The following is a 13,804-nucleotide window of genomic DNA, read 5'->3' as shown; positions in this document are numbered from 1 at the left end:
TCAAGTCTTTTGCAGGCTCTAACAGGTTTTCTTCTTGTGCCGCATACACATGAGTGGACTTTGGGGCAAAAAAGGTCCAACGGAATCATTTCATCTGATATTCCGATCATGTGTGGGCTTCATCTGACTTTTTTCTTCAAAAATTCTGACAGACCTAGAAATAGAACATGTTTTAAATCTTTCTGAGGGAATCAATTCCTATTGGGAAAACTGTTTGTCTGTATGCTATTCCGACAGACCAAACCTGGATAGGTTTATGCATAGCATCTATGGCCTCTGCTGCCACCCCCTATTCAGGCACCTGGTCCTTTTTCGGGTGCTGGGCGCCTGAATTACAGCGCCGGGGGGGGGGGTGTTTTTGAAGCATCTGATTAGAGCCATAGGCTTTAATTGGCATAAAAAAAATGTGACCTGTGAGCGCCATGCTGGGTGCTCGCAGGTCACTCAGCTGTGTTAAGCCCCATGCACACTATCAGTTTATCTGCTGAGTTTTTCCTTCAGATTTACCAAAACCATATAATATGAGGTCAAACCTTAGGAGTTTCAGTTTGTATGCAATCAGGCAGACCCTTGCACTACATGGTTTTGGTAAACCTAAAGGAAAAACTCAGCAGAAAAACTGATAGTGTTTATGGGTCTTTAGAAAAGCGAATGACTATTGACTACCTATTGACTACTATTGACTACTGGTAGACAGCCATGTCTTGGTAGTTTTGCATGCCATACTCTTTCCATTTTTGGATGATGGATTGATTAGTGCTCCGTGAGATGTTCAAAGCTTGGCATATTTTTTTATAACATAACACTGCTTTAAACTTCTCCACAACTTTATCCCTGACCTGTCTGGTGTGTTCCTTGACCTTTGTGATGATATTTGTTCAATAAGGTTCTTTAAAAAAAAACTATGAGGGCTTCACAGAACAGCTGTGTTTCTGCTGAGATTAAATTATACACGGGTGGACTCTATTTATTAATTAGATGACTTCTGAAGGCAATTGTTTACACATGATTTTAGTTAGGGGTATCAGAGTAAAGGGGACTGAATACAAATGTACACCACACTTTTCAGATATTTATTTGTAAAAAATCTGGAAAATTGTTTATAATTTTCCTTCCACTTCAAAATTCTGTGCCAATTTGTGTTGGTCTATGACATAAAATCCAAAGAAAATACATTTACGTTTTTGGTTGTAACATGACAAAATGTGGACAATTTCAAGGGGTATGAATACTTTTTCAAGGCACTGTAAGTTCTCTTCTGTGTCCTGGAGCCTGGAGACTTCATAGAGCTTTGGGTGAGTGAAGTCTCCATTTGTAGGTTCTAGGCTTATTTCATTATTACTCTCAGCTTTCCAAAAAACCTTTGTATGACTGATGCTCAGGGCTCCCTTTTTTTACACTTATCCCTTGTACACACGGTCGGACATTCCGACAACCAAATCCGTCGGATTTTGTCCGACGTATTTTGTTCCGAAACTGTTGCATACACACGGTCGGACAAAGTTGTCGGAATGTCCGATCGTTCAAAACGTGATGACGTTATTTCGTTATGACGGGACTACGTTCAGGCTAGTAGCCAATAGCTTTGATGTAGGAATTTGATCTGCGCATGCGTGGTGGCACTTTGTCTGATCGGAATTCTCTACACATGATCGGAGTATGTCCGATCGGAGCATTTTGTCGGAAAATTGTACCAACAAGTACAGTCCGATGGAGACCACACACAGTCAGAATATCCGACAAAACGGTCCGATCGGACACATTCTGTCGGAATCTCCGACCGTGTGTACAAGGGCTCACAGTATAGGCTGTGAGAGCCTACTTTTGGGTGAAAAGTCTTAGCTTTGACAGAATACAAAAAGAAAAAAGTGATGCATGTTTTTTTTTTTTTTGGAACCCATTGGGTGGCACCCAGTCAGGAACTGACCTTAGTTTAGTTAGTGTCTTGGACAAGAAGATTTTTAGTTTGGTTTACACTGTGGACTTGCTGTACAAAGCCCTACTGCATTAAAACTGTGTTTGTTTTTTTCTTTGATTAATGAAAGTTCAGGACAATTTTCAAGTTTGTTCCAGTTTTGCCCATGGTCTACTACTGCGTCTAGAAATAGCATAAGCATATTTTAATTATCTGTATTCGTTCCCTTTAAAACAAAAGGAGGAATTAAATCCAAATCTAATAACTTAGCCTAAAGTGATACTAAATATACAATGTTACTTGTCCATATACCTTCTATTTATGTATAAAGATCATGCCACTGTATTTCGTTTATTAAATAAAATAAATAAATAATATAAAAAATAATCTGGGTTTCCGATTTAATCATTGCTGGTCAGAGGTCATATGACGTTTTCCCATGGAATGTTCTGAGGGAGGAGTTTCTAGTACTCTGCTGATGTATGAGTCTGCGCAGAATGTTAATAGGTGCTGTGCCCATCCCATGACATTAAAATGGACTTTATGAATTGAGAATTCAAATAAATAATTAACAGCAACAAAGTGTTTTAGGCTGAATGTAAAAATATATCTTAAAGCAAATGTGTATTATTATTTATTATTATTATTTTTTGCAATAACATGGTGTAGGTAGAGTTTAAGTTGACTGACAATAGCTTTTGCTTTTGTTCACACTGTAAAGATGTCTGGAGGAGGTTCTGTGCCACGCTCCTCCAGCCTGTGTCTATAGTGTGTATGTGCTTGGACTAACGCCCACATGATTGACTCTATAGTCACATGGGCTACACAGATAAGAAAAAAGAGCAAAGGAACAGCTTAGAAGGGAACTGAAACTGGAGCATGCTCAGTAGCTTCAACAGCTGGTCTACACAATCCCAGGCTGCAGGAGAGACACAGACACAGGGAGGGGCAGTGATCAGCAGGATTAACCAGCAAGTATGAACACAATATTATATTATATATTTCCCCAAAAATAAGACTTAGCGTGATTGTTGATGATGGCTGCAGTATAAGCCCTACCCTGTTTCCCAGAAAATAAGCCCTTCCCTGAAAATAAGACCTACAAGGACTTTAACAATGGCTTATTTGGGGGTTAGGGCTTATATTTGAGCCATCACAGACAATCACGCTAGGCCTTATTTTCGGGGAAACATGGTAACGTGTAATGACAGTTTTTGATGGGTTGGGTTCAATGACACCAGACACCAAGAATTCCATTTCTGATATATTTTTTCAAGTGCAAATCAGATGGATGCTCTTCCTTTGTTTGTTTCACTACTTAGATAGGTTGATTTACTAAAGGAATAGAGAATGTGAATAGTGTAAAGCTATCACTTTTCTACTCAATCTTTTGCAATGGAAATGTAAAAAAATAAAAATAATTGTCTGAATGTAATTGGGTGCTTGATTAAACACAGCTTCATCTTGTTCTTTAAAGTGAATGTAAACTCTTGTACACACGGTCGGAGATTCAGACGGAATGTGTCCTATCGGACCGGTTTGTCGGATAATCCGACTGTGTGTGGTATGCATCGGAATGTTTCCGTTGGAATATCCGTCGGACCCAATTTTCCAACTTGTTGGAAATATTTTCCGACAAACTGGTCCGATAGGACATACTCCGATCATGTGTAGAGAATTTTTATCGGACAAAGTGCCACGCATGCTCAGATCATATTCTTACATCAAAGCTATTGGCTACTAGCCTGAATGTAGTCCCATCGTAACGAAATGACGTCATCACGTTCTGAAAGATCGGATTTTTCGACAACTTAGTCCGACCGTGTGTATGCAACAGTTTCGGACAAGATCCGACAGACAAAATCCGATGGACAAAATCCGACAGATTTGGTTGTGGAAATCTCCGACCGTGTGTTCAGGGGCTAATAGTTACCTTTCCCTGTTTGTTTGTATTTGGTCTGTTAATTATACCATTAAGTCCCCATTCACATGGGTCTTGATGGATCCCTTGATGGATGAAAAATGGACAGCAATTGATTTCTATGGGCAAACGTCTACATCCACGTCCATTTAGGTCCATTTTTTTTTTTAAACAGAACAAGGCTCCATCCAGGCCTGTTGAAACAAAATGTAATTGATGTAAAAGGACAATGATGCATGTTTGCATTTCTTGTTAGGAGCTGGAACCTAACAACCATGACTCATTCCTGCTGTCAGCGGGGGGGATTCCCCGCTGACAGCAAAATGTAAACAAAAGACAATTTTTTTTTTTTTAAAGGCGTGGGGAGGGGGCAGGTATGGTAATTTCCTCACTTTAAAGAGAAGTGAAAAAAAAATCTACCCAATGGGACACAGGTGACAATAAAAAATGTTAGGAGTTGTAGCCATTCTTTACTCAAAAAAGATAGGTATTTTAATGTAAAGCAATAAAACAAAATATCTACTTGCATAAAATACACTATAATGTCTATTGCAATCAATGATTGAGACTAGTGGTTAAAAGAAACCTTTTTTTTCTTTGTCTCAACTTGATTGCTTTATTGTTATAAAAAAAAAGGTATTCTATTAGAGTAATCCATAAACGTTTAGCAGTTATATTTAAAGAATACTAAAATCTTGCCTTCACAAACATTATTCAATTAAATATAGGCTTTTTATATGTAATTTTTCAAACAATAAAGTACATTTTAAATACATAAAACCAATGGTGGCACCCCCCTGGTGCACCTTTTAACACACCGAAGACCTAAGTGCAAAGTACGCTTGTAAAATAGTTTTTTTTATCAATTTTATTTGCCACTAAGGGACCTCCAGGTGGCTTGCAAGGACATCGCTGCAGGCAATCATTCTAAAACTGTATAACATTTGCAAAATATTTTCTGTCAGAAATTCTAAGATTAGCTTTGGTACTTTTTGTTCAGTGTAAAATATTCAGTTTAGTTTTATACTGTACCTCAATTTATTCCGTTCAAGGGTCTTTTTGTAACTCTGTGTACTTTTTTCCCTGAGAGATGGGAAAAAATAAAATAAAATGAGTGAATCTGTTTAAAATATCTGCTTGTTTTTGAACGTACCCGAGGGCTTGTAATACCAAAACATTGCCTTCTAACCGAGCACAAGGCGCATGACCAACTACAATAACTAAAACATGTGCAACTAATTACATAGCTTTTGAACATTATGCTTAGAGGGAGATGCTGATATTACTTCATCTAAAAACTTTGTTAACATGGGAGCCAGCAAGTTGGTGGATATCAAGTATTTGTTTAATCTTTTAGCATGATAAAAAATTGTGCTTTCTGCCCCTCTAATCCAAATATCTTGTGGATCAGTTGACATGATTTTAAAATTATGTAAAGTTCAAATAATGTGGAAATAAATCAAGGCCAGCTTTTATACAGCGACTTGACATCCACCCAATTCCACTTTAAACCATTACACATGTTGAGTTGTGTTTGGCCTACTTCACATTTAATTGTCAAATATTTGGCTGTCTCGCTGGAAAGAAAAAAAAGACGGATAACCTACTTGCAGTGCATCAAAATGCATATAAATGGAAAATATTGTAGATCTATGACCACAAAAATCCTTGTTTTGGTATACTATATAGCACACATGTATGTGTTGTTAGAGAACTCTTTGAACTTTATATGTGATTGGCTCATTAATGCCATATGCCACAGAATTGATGTATGGGCTTTTTGAATAACACAATGAGCAACTCCAAATACATTTACTGTACTGAGGATATCAAACTGAAATCTGTTTGAGATAGTTTATTTCACTTAACTTTTTTAATGGAATGCATGTGCTGCTGAGTACAAATTTAAAAACATACACTTTAATTTCTATTCCCATGTTAAGTTGCCTATGAAGTGTGAGAGGTGAACTCATAATAGTAGATGGAAAGAATGCAATCTTTTTAAAAAGTCACTTCTCTGACTTATTTGGTTGTGTGAATTTCAGCTAAAGATATTGATCTCTGTAAACAGGCTTTTCAGGAAAGTAATTAACCACTTCCCGACTGGTGCACGCCGTTGTACGTCAGCAGAATGGCACGGGCAGGCATATTGGCATATCTCTTCCTTCCTTACATAGGCAGACCACCATTCTGCCTCTCTCAGAACGATCGCCGGGTATTCCTGCCTGACCCGCTGATTGACTTCTGCTGTGTCCAATTACAGCAGGAGCGGGGGTCCGGTGGCCCAGAGCCAAAGAAAAAAATCCACATACAGCAATCTGTGGGACCATTGAATAAGATGTGTGCATATGAATACTGCTCATAATTATGGTGTGCTGATCCATTAAGAGGAGGAGTACCCTGTGGCGACTAAGGATATATTTACCACGCTCTCATTAAGCTATAATCTGGTAAGCGCACTCACTATAAGGCCGCGTACACACGGGCGGACTGTTCGCCCAACTTTGTCCGCTGAACAGTGTTTGGGCGGACAGTCCGCTCGTGTGTGGGCTTTCAGCGGACAGTTTCAGCGGACAGTTTGACGGACAAGGTTTTTCGGAATTTCCGAAAAACTGTCCGCTGAAACCTTGTTTCAGCGAACAGTCCGCTCGTGTGTAGGCTTGTTCGTCAAACAAAGTTGCGCGCATGCTCAGAAAGGATTTTCATGCCGAAAGTTATAATGCAGTGTATAGGACGTCGTATTTTTCGTCCCGTCGTACGTGCCGTTCACGTCATCGCGCACGGTTTCAGCAAACTGTTCGTTCGTCGTGTGTGGCCATGTCCGTCCATGCTAATTTTGAGCGGACTGTTTGCCGAAACTGTTGGACGGACAAAGTTGGGTGAACAGTCCGCCCGTGTGTACGCGGCCTAAGGTGACGGGCACGTGTGCGCAGTTTCAAGTGTGTGCAACCACCGTGGTGTTTTTATATAGGATCGCAAGGGTTGACTATCTATGGACTTTTTTTCATGAACTCATTAATTATGGATTCATATTGACTGTCACTATTTTGTTATAAGTTTCGAAGTATACCAATTATTTATTAATTTATTACAAATTTTCTCTATTTTGGGAAGTTGGTGTATACAATATTTTTTGTATGTTGGCGCAGTTTTTTATACTTCCTTATTGCTGTTAGGTGTGTGTATCCCACTTATTTCTGCTGCCTTCCTTATAGATTAATTCTACAATTTTTGTTTGTTTTTTGGCTAGCGCAATTTATTTTTCCCTTTAGGCATATTGGCATACAGGTACTGTCAGGTCACCTTAAGGTGAGGTGACAGATGCACACCGTAGGGATCAGGAGTGCACCGCAAGGTTGTGGACCCTACGGCTGACTGCTGCGGATGGGAGACAGGTCCCACCGGGGTTAGAGCATAAGATTCCCTGGGGCACGGAGTCTAAGAGCCAGCAGGTGTTCACCAGAGCCTCGAGTGGTGAGGATGGACTTGGCTGCAACTGGCTCCAGGTCGCGACCCCCAGGGTCCCCCAGCTCACACCCACAGTAGGCAACAGGAGGATAGGGATGGTGAGGGACAAAGCCAAGGTCGGGGCCACAAGCAGACAGGAATAGTCAGGGACACTCCAAAATGTCAGAATCACGGGCAAACAGGGATAGTCAAAGACACGCCAAAGTTGGTAACGGAACAACAGAAGAGCACACGGCAGGTAACAGGAAGCTAAACACACAAAGGAATATACAATGGTTGATCAGCACTGTTGGCTTGCAGTGCACAGGTTAATATAAGGTTCCCTGATAGGGCCTGGGGTGGAGTCATGCTTAGAGGAGAGGTTATAAAAACCACCAGGTGGAAGTGGCTGGCCTCTTAGTCTGAACACATGAGGGGAGGTAAGCAAACAGGAAGATCACTGCATAACCATGACAGGTACGTCCATTTCTATATGCCGCCCTGCCATTCACGTGCCGGTCAGGACCCCCGTGAGTCTGGTTGCGGGTCCCGCAGACTCGATCGCTGCGGGGATACCCGCGATCATCTCATGGGGCGGCTGAACAGGGAGATGCCGTTGTAAACAGCATCTCCCTGTTCTGCCTAGCAACCAGTGACACTGATCTCTACTCCATGTAATTGGAGCAGAGATCAGTGTTCACTAACACAAAGCCCAGCCCCCCACAGTTAGTAACACACCCCTAGGAACCCTTAACCCCTACACTGCCACCCCCTGGTTAAGCCCTTCACTGCCAGTGTCATTTGCACAGGAATCAGTGCATTTGTATAGCACTGATTGCTGTATAGATGACGATGGTCCCAAAAATGTGTCAAAAATGTCCGATGTGTCCGCCATAATGTAGCAGTCACAATAAAAATCGCTGATCGCTGCCATTACTAGTAAAAAAAATAAATATTAAAAATGCCATAAAACTATCCCCTATTTTGTAAATGCTATAACTTTTGCGCAAACCAATCAATAATCACTTATTGCAATTTTTTTTACCAAAAATATGTAGAAGAATACGTATCGGCCTAAACTGAGGGGAATTATTTTTTTTAATATATTTTTGGGGATATTTATTATAACAAAAAGTAAAAAATAATGCTTTTTTTCAAAATTGGCACTATATTTTTGTTTATAGCGCAAAAAATAAAAACCGCAGGGGTGATCAAATACCACCAAAAGAAAGCTCTATTTGTGGGGAAAAAAGGACGTCAATTTTGTTTGGGAGCCACGTCGCACGACCGCGTAATTGTCCGTTAAAGCGATGCAGTCCCGAATCGCAAAAAGTGGTCTGGTCTTAATCCAGCAAAATGGTCCGGTCTGAAAGTGGTTAAAGCTGAATTCCAGGTATCAATTTTTTTGTAGTTACATCGTTCCAGCTTGGACCGATGTATGTATGCATGTTTCATACCTGGCTGTTTCCTGTGGAAGCAGGGAATCACTGTCATAGCCACCGCTATTATAGTGATCCTTGTTATCTTTTGTGCTCCCCTGCAGCATAGTGAACACAGCAAGGTGGCTTGCTTGGCATGGGTGCCATTTAGAGAACACCTTGGAATTTTCCTAATGAATATAAGACATTCTCTGGTAGGCCGAGGTGTCACATTAAACTTCTGATCTTCACCCACGTCTGCACTCATCCAATCAGAGAACACCTTGCATTTATTGGTAAAAATGTAACTGTGCAAAAATAATCCTGACATGGAATTCTGCTTTAAGACTAGCCAGGCAAAAATATGAAAATTAACATTTTTATGCATTATTTTATATCATCCTGGCTAAATATGTTTTATTGAAGGAAGGAAGGAAAGAAGGAAGGAAGGACTTGAATGAAATATTTGACTAAAGACTCACAAACCACTTTAACCGCTTTCCGACCACCTCACGCAGATATACTGCATAAGGGCACGTACAGGCAAATTAACGTACCTGTACATTGCCCTTTAAGAGGCAGCTTGCGGGCGCATGCGCCCACTGGGAGCTCCATAACCGTGATCACAGGTCCCTCAGACTCAATGTCTGTGGGGATACCCGCGATCATCTTACGGTGAGGAAGAAAGGGGAGCTGCTAATGTAAACAAGCATCTCCCCGTTCTGCCTAATGACACTGTCACTGATCACTGCTCCCTGTAATCGAGAGCGGTGATCAGTGACGTGTCACACCCAGCCCCTCCCCCACAGTTAGAATCACTCCCTAGGACACACTTAGCCTCTACAGTGCCACCTAGTGGTTAACCTGTTGACTGCCAGTGACATTTTTACAGTAATCATAATTTTGTAGTATTGATCGCTGTGGTCCAAAAAATGTGTCAGAGTTGACCGATGTGTCTGCCATAATGTTGTCATCCCGATAAAAATTGTTGATCGCCACCATTACTAGTAAAAAAAAAATGATCAATAAAAATGCCATAAATCTATCCCCTATTTTGTATATGCTATAACTTTAACCAATCAATAAACGCGTATTGCGTTTTTTTTTACCAAATATATGTAGAAGAATATGTATCGGCCTAAACTGAGGGAAAAAAAAAATTCGATTTTTTTTTTAGGGATCTTTATTATAGCAAAAAGTAAAAAATAATGCCTTTTTTTTCAAAATTGTCGCCATTTTTTGTTTATAGCGCAAAAAATAAAAACTGTAGAGGTGATCAAATACCACCAAAAGAAAGCTCTATTTGTGGGAAAAAAATAACAAGTTTTGTTTGGGAGGCACGTCGCACGACCGCACAATTGTCAGTTAAAGCGACGCAGTGCTGAATCGCAAAAAGTGCTCTGGTCAGGAAGGGAGTAAATTCTTCCGGGGCTGAAGTGGTTAAAACATGTCAGTTTTCTGCAACCAAGGGACTCCACTGATCTTTAATCTATTAGTTCTTATATTTTTTTTCCAAGGTCATGTTAGACATATTATATTAGCAACTGTTTTCCAGTAATTTACAGACGGACAATTTTTATATATTGCATAAAAAATTACACACATGACAATAAAAATGAAGGAAGGTTTTGTATTTCTGGAAGTACCATAAATTATTATTTTTTCTCAGAATTTAGATAAAATTTTAAATTCACTAATAGATTCTTAAACTATTAAGCAGAATAATTATGGACAAGGACAGCTCACTTTCCTAATTCAGTGGTTCTATATGAGATCTCGGGCTGATGTTAGTTCTTCCCCCCATATGGAAACAAGTTTAGGTCATTGTTATGACAAAAGACCAGTCTTGCATTAAACTTCTGATCTTCTCTGTAAGCTTTTGCAGGTCACCACTTGTTTAAGTCTGGATCTTAATGTGTCTTTATAGTAACAATAAAGAAAATTGAAGAGTTATCTCCTGTGCTGTGGTTTCTTTGAAGATCTTTTTCCATTTTAGTTGTGGAGTACAGGCGGTCCCCTAGTTACAAACATCCGACTTACAAATTACTCCTACTTACAAATGGAGGGAAACAACAGAAATTGAGAGGAAATCTACCCCTAGGAAGGGAAATTCACTCCTGTAATGCCGCGTACACACGATCGGAAATTCTCATCAGAAAAAGCTCTGATGGTTTTCCAGACGGAATTCCAATGAAATTTGGCTCAAGCTGTCTTGCCTACACACGGTCACATCAAATTCCGATCGTTTATAACGTGGTGACGTACAACACGTACGACGTGACTAGAAAAAGGAAGTTCAATAGCCAGTAGCCAATAGCTTCTGTCTCGTAGTTGAATCTGAGCATGCGTGATATTTGACTTATCGGAATTGCATACACACGATCGGAATTACCGATAGAAAGTTTTTCCGTTGGGAAAATTGAGAACATGCTATCAGTTTTTGGCTGGTGGAAATTCGGACAGCTAAATTCCGATGGAGCATACACACGGTCGCATTTTCCGATGAAAAGCTCTCATCTGTCTTTTTCTGGCCGGAATTCCGATCGTGTGCATGTGTTATTATGGGAAAAAGGTACCTCAACTGATGCTTTATCACCATGGCTTGTTTCAACAACAACCCAAAATTTTCAAAATCCAATTGTCATTGGGGTAGAAAAAGAGGTATAATCTTCTGAACAGGAGCACAGACAGCAAAACAAATGTTACAGGGATGTTAACCCTTCCCTATGTTATCCAAAAAGCTTAAAAAATTGTTTTTTTTTACCTGTTTTGACTTACAAAGAGATTTGACTTAAGAACAAACCTACAGACCCTATCTTGTTTGTAAACTGGGGACTGCCTGTATTAGGAATACTTTAATCATGACCATGAAATCATGACCTTTAATCATGACCAGGATCATAGACTGACGATGCCTCACATAAGGCTTATAGAGATCACTACTCCTACCACCTCTTTACAAATCAATGCATCCTTATTTGGTTTCCATGCAGCCTCCTTAAAAATGAGTCATACTATGATTTAAATTCTTCTCCATAAGGTCCATTATAAAATGATGGCTACACAAAAATTGCCAAAGGGTTTAAAGTTGTGCATCAAGGCTCTAGAGCTAGAGTTTTTCTCAACCTTCTTCCAGTAAATGCACCCTTTAAAATTGTGGATACTTTCAAGGCACCCCCTTTTAAAATGTAATAAAAATGAAACTAATAGTTTTACCGATTGCAGCAGCATCCAAGCACATAGAACAGTCAACATTTAAGATTTATTCTTTCATAGCAAATAAACTTTTGCACACTGGTACTGACCAGTATTCAAGCATTTCTTCCTCCTCAGTTTTTCTCCCCCACACAGCTATTGTGACCTCAGCACTGACATAGAGGGGCAGAGGGGTTTAAACAAGGATGCTGTGCAGGGGCCCGGACTTGATCAATGAAATCAGTGGTTGTTAGGATGCTGGTGGCTGGCTTGTACAGTGTCCAAGGTTGTAATGTTGTACAATGAAAACCAATGAAAATCTGTGGCTTTGTGTAACAAAAAGCATTCTTGATCCACCTGTTGGCATGTACACAATTTGTAGGCATTCTGGTTAAAAAACGACACATATCTGGTAGTCATCCCTCTTTTCCTGTTCTAGTGACCACTCAAAATCTGGCAAATGGATGAAAAATTTGATTTTCTGTCTCTTTCACTTTTAGTAATAACAGTCACCAGGTAATTAAAGAATGTGAATCCCTATTGGACAGCAATAAAGACCAGAGAGGCATTCATTCCCTCACCACTCTTTGAAAAAATAAAAACAATTGCCTTCAGTTATTCTTTAACCACTTGCCGCCCGCCATATAGCAAAATAACGTCGGCAAAGTGGATTCAATATCCTGACCGGACGTCATGTGACATCCAGCAGAATATCAAGCCACTGTGCGCCCCTGGGGGCACGCATCGTGCCGATCGTTGTTGCGGGGTGTCTCTCTGATGGAGAATCTTTACCACGTGATCAGCCATGTCCAATCATGTCTGATCACAGTGTAAACAGGAAGAGCCAGTGATCGACCTTTCCTCACTCGCGTCTGTCAGACGAGTGTAGAGGAGAGCCGATTGCCTGCTCCTCTGACGGAGGGTTTGTGCTGATCGATTATCAGCGCAGCCCCCCAGGATGCCCACACTGGACCACCAGGGACGCCACTAGGACCACCAGGGATGCCACCTCTAGTCACCACCAGGTATGCCACCCTAGATCAACATGGATGCCAATCAGTGCCCACAATGGACATCTACTGATTGGCAGGCATTATTGTTTGGCAATGATTGGCATCCATCAGTACCATTTATCAGTGTACAGTGCCACCTATCAGTGCCCATCCATTCCCATCCGTGCCACCTATCAGTGCCTATCTGTGCCTTCTATCAGTGCCCATCCATGCTGCCTATCAGTGCCCATCTGTGCCACCTACCAGTGCCCATTCATGCCACCTATCAGTATCCATGCCACCTTTCAGTGCCCATCAGTGCTGCATATCAGTGCCCATCATCAGTGCCCATCAGTGCCACCTATCAGCGCCACCTCATCGGTGCCCATCAGTGTTGCCTCATCAGTTCCCATTAGTGCAGCTCCATCAGTGCCCATCAGTGAAGGAGAAAACATACTTATTTTGAAAGTTTTGTAACAGAAAGAAAACAAAAAAAATTTTTTTTCAAAATTTTTGGTCTTTTCTTTTATTTGTTTAGCAGAAAATAAAAATCCCAGAGGTGATCAAATAACATCAAAAGAAAGCTCTATTTATGGGAACAAAATGATAAAATGTTTGGGTACAGTGTAGCATGAGCGCGCAATTGTCATTCAAAGTGTGACAGCGCTGGAAGCTGAAAATTGGTCTGGGCAGGAAGGTGTATAAGTGCCCTGTATTGAAGTGGTTAACATACAATGAAGAGGGCAAGCTTCTAAGTCTTCATGTTGTGATAGAAAGTACTCAAATCTTGTCTACAACTAATAATGGAGATCTGCCCTCCATAGTACAGATAGAGTTAATTGTGGCAAGCACAGATCCCTAGGTGCCCCATAGACAAAACAAACTACATTTTTTAAGTGCTGAAGCTTCCAAAAAA

The 13,804-nt window shown here is 40.5% G+C and overlaps 1 protein-coding gene across 1 annotated transcript in view; it reads left to right on the top strand.

Moving 5' to 3' along the window:
* Positions 1–13,804, top strand: part of AFF2 (ALF transcription elongation factor 2) — a 763,943-nt gene that overhangs the window by 477,051 nt on the left and 273,088 nt on the right. The window lies entirely within an intron of this gene.

This window comes from Lithobates pipiens, unplaced genomic scaffold, assembly GCF_037356315.1.
Source record: "Lithobates pipiens isolate NorthernLeopardFrog02 unplaced genomic scaffold, aLitPip1_a1.2 Scaffold_1, whole genome shotgun sequence".
In the NCBI taxonomy this organism is placed as follows: Eukaryota; Metazoa; Chordata; class Amphibia; order Anura; family Ranidae; genus Lithobates; species Lithobates pipiens.
Note: the sequence above shows the minus strand (reverse complement) of the source record. Positions and strands in the feature narration are given on the sequence as shown.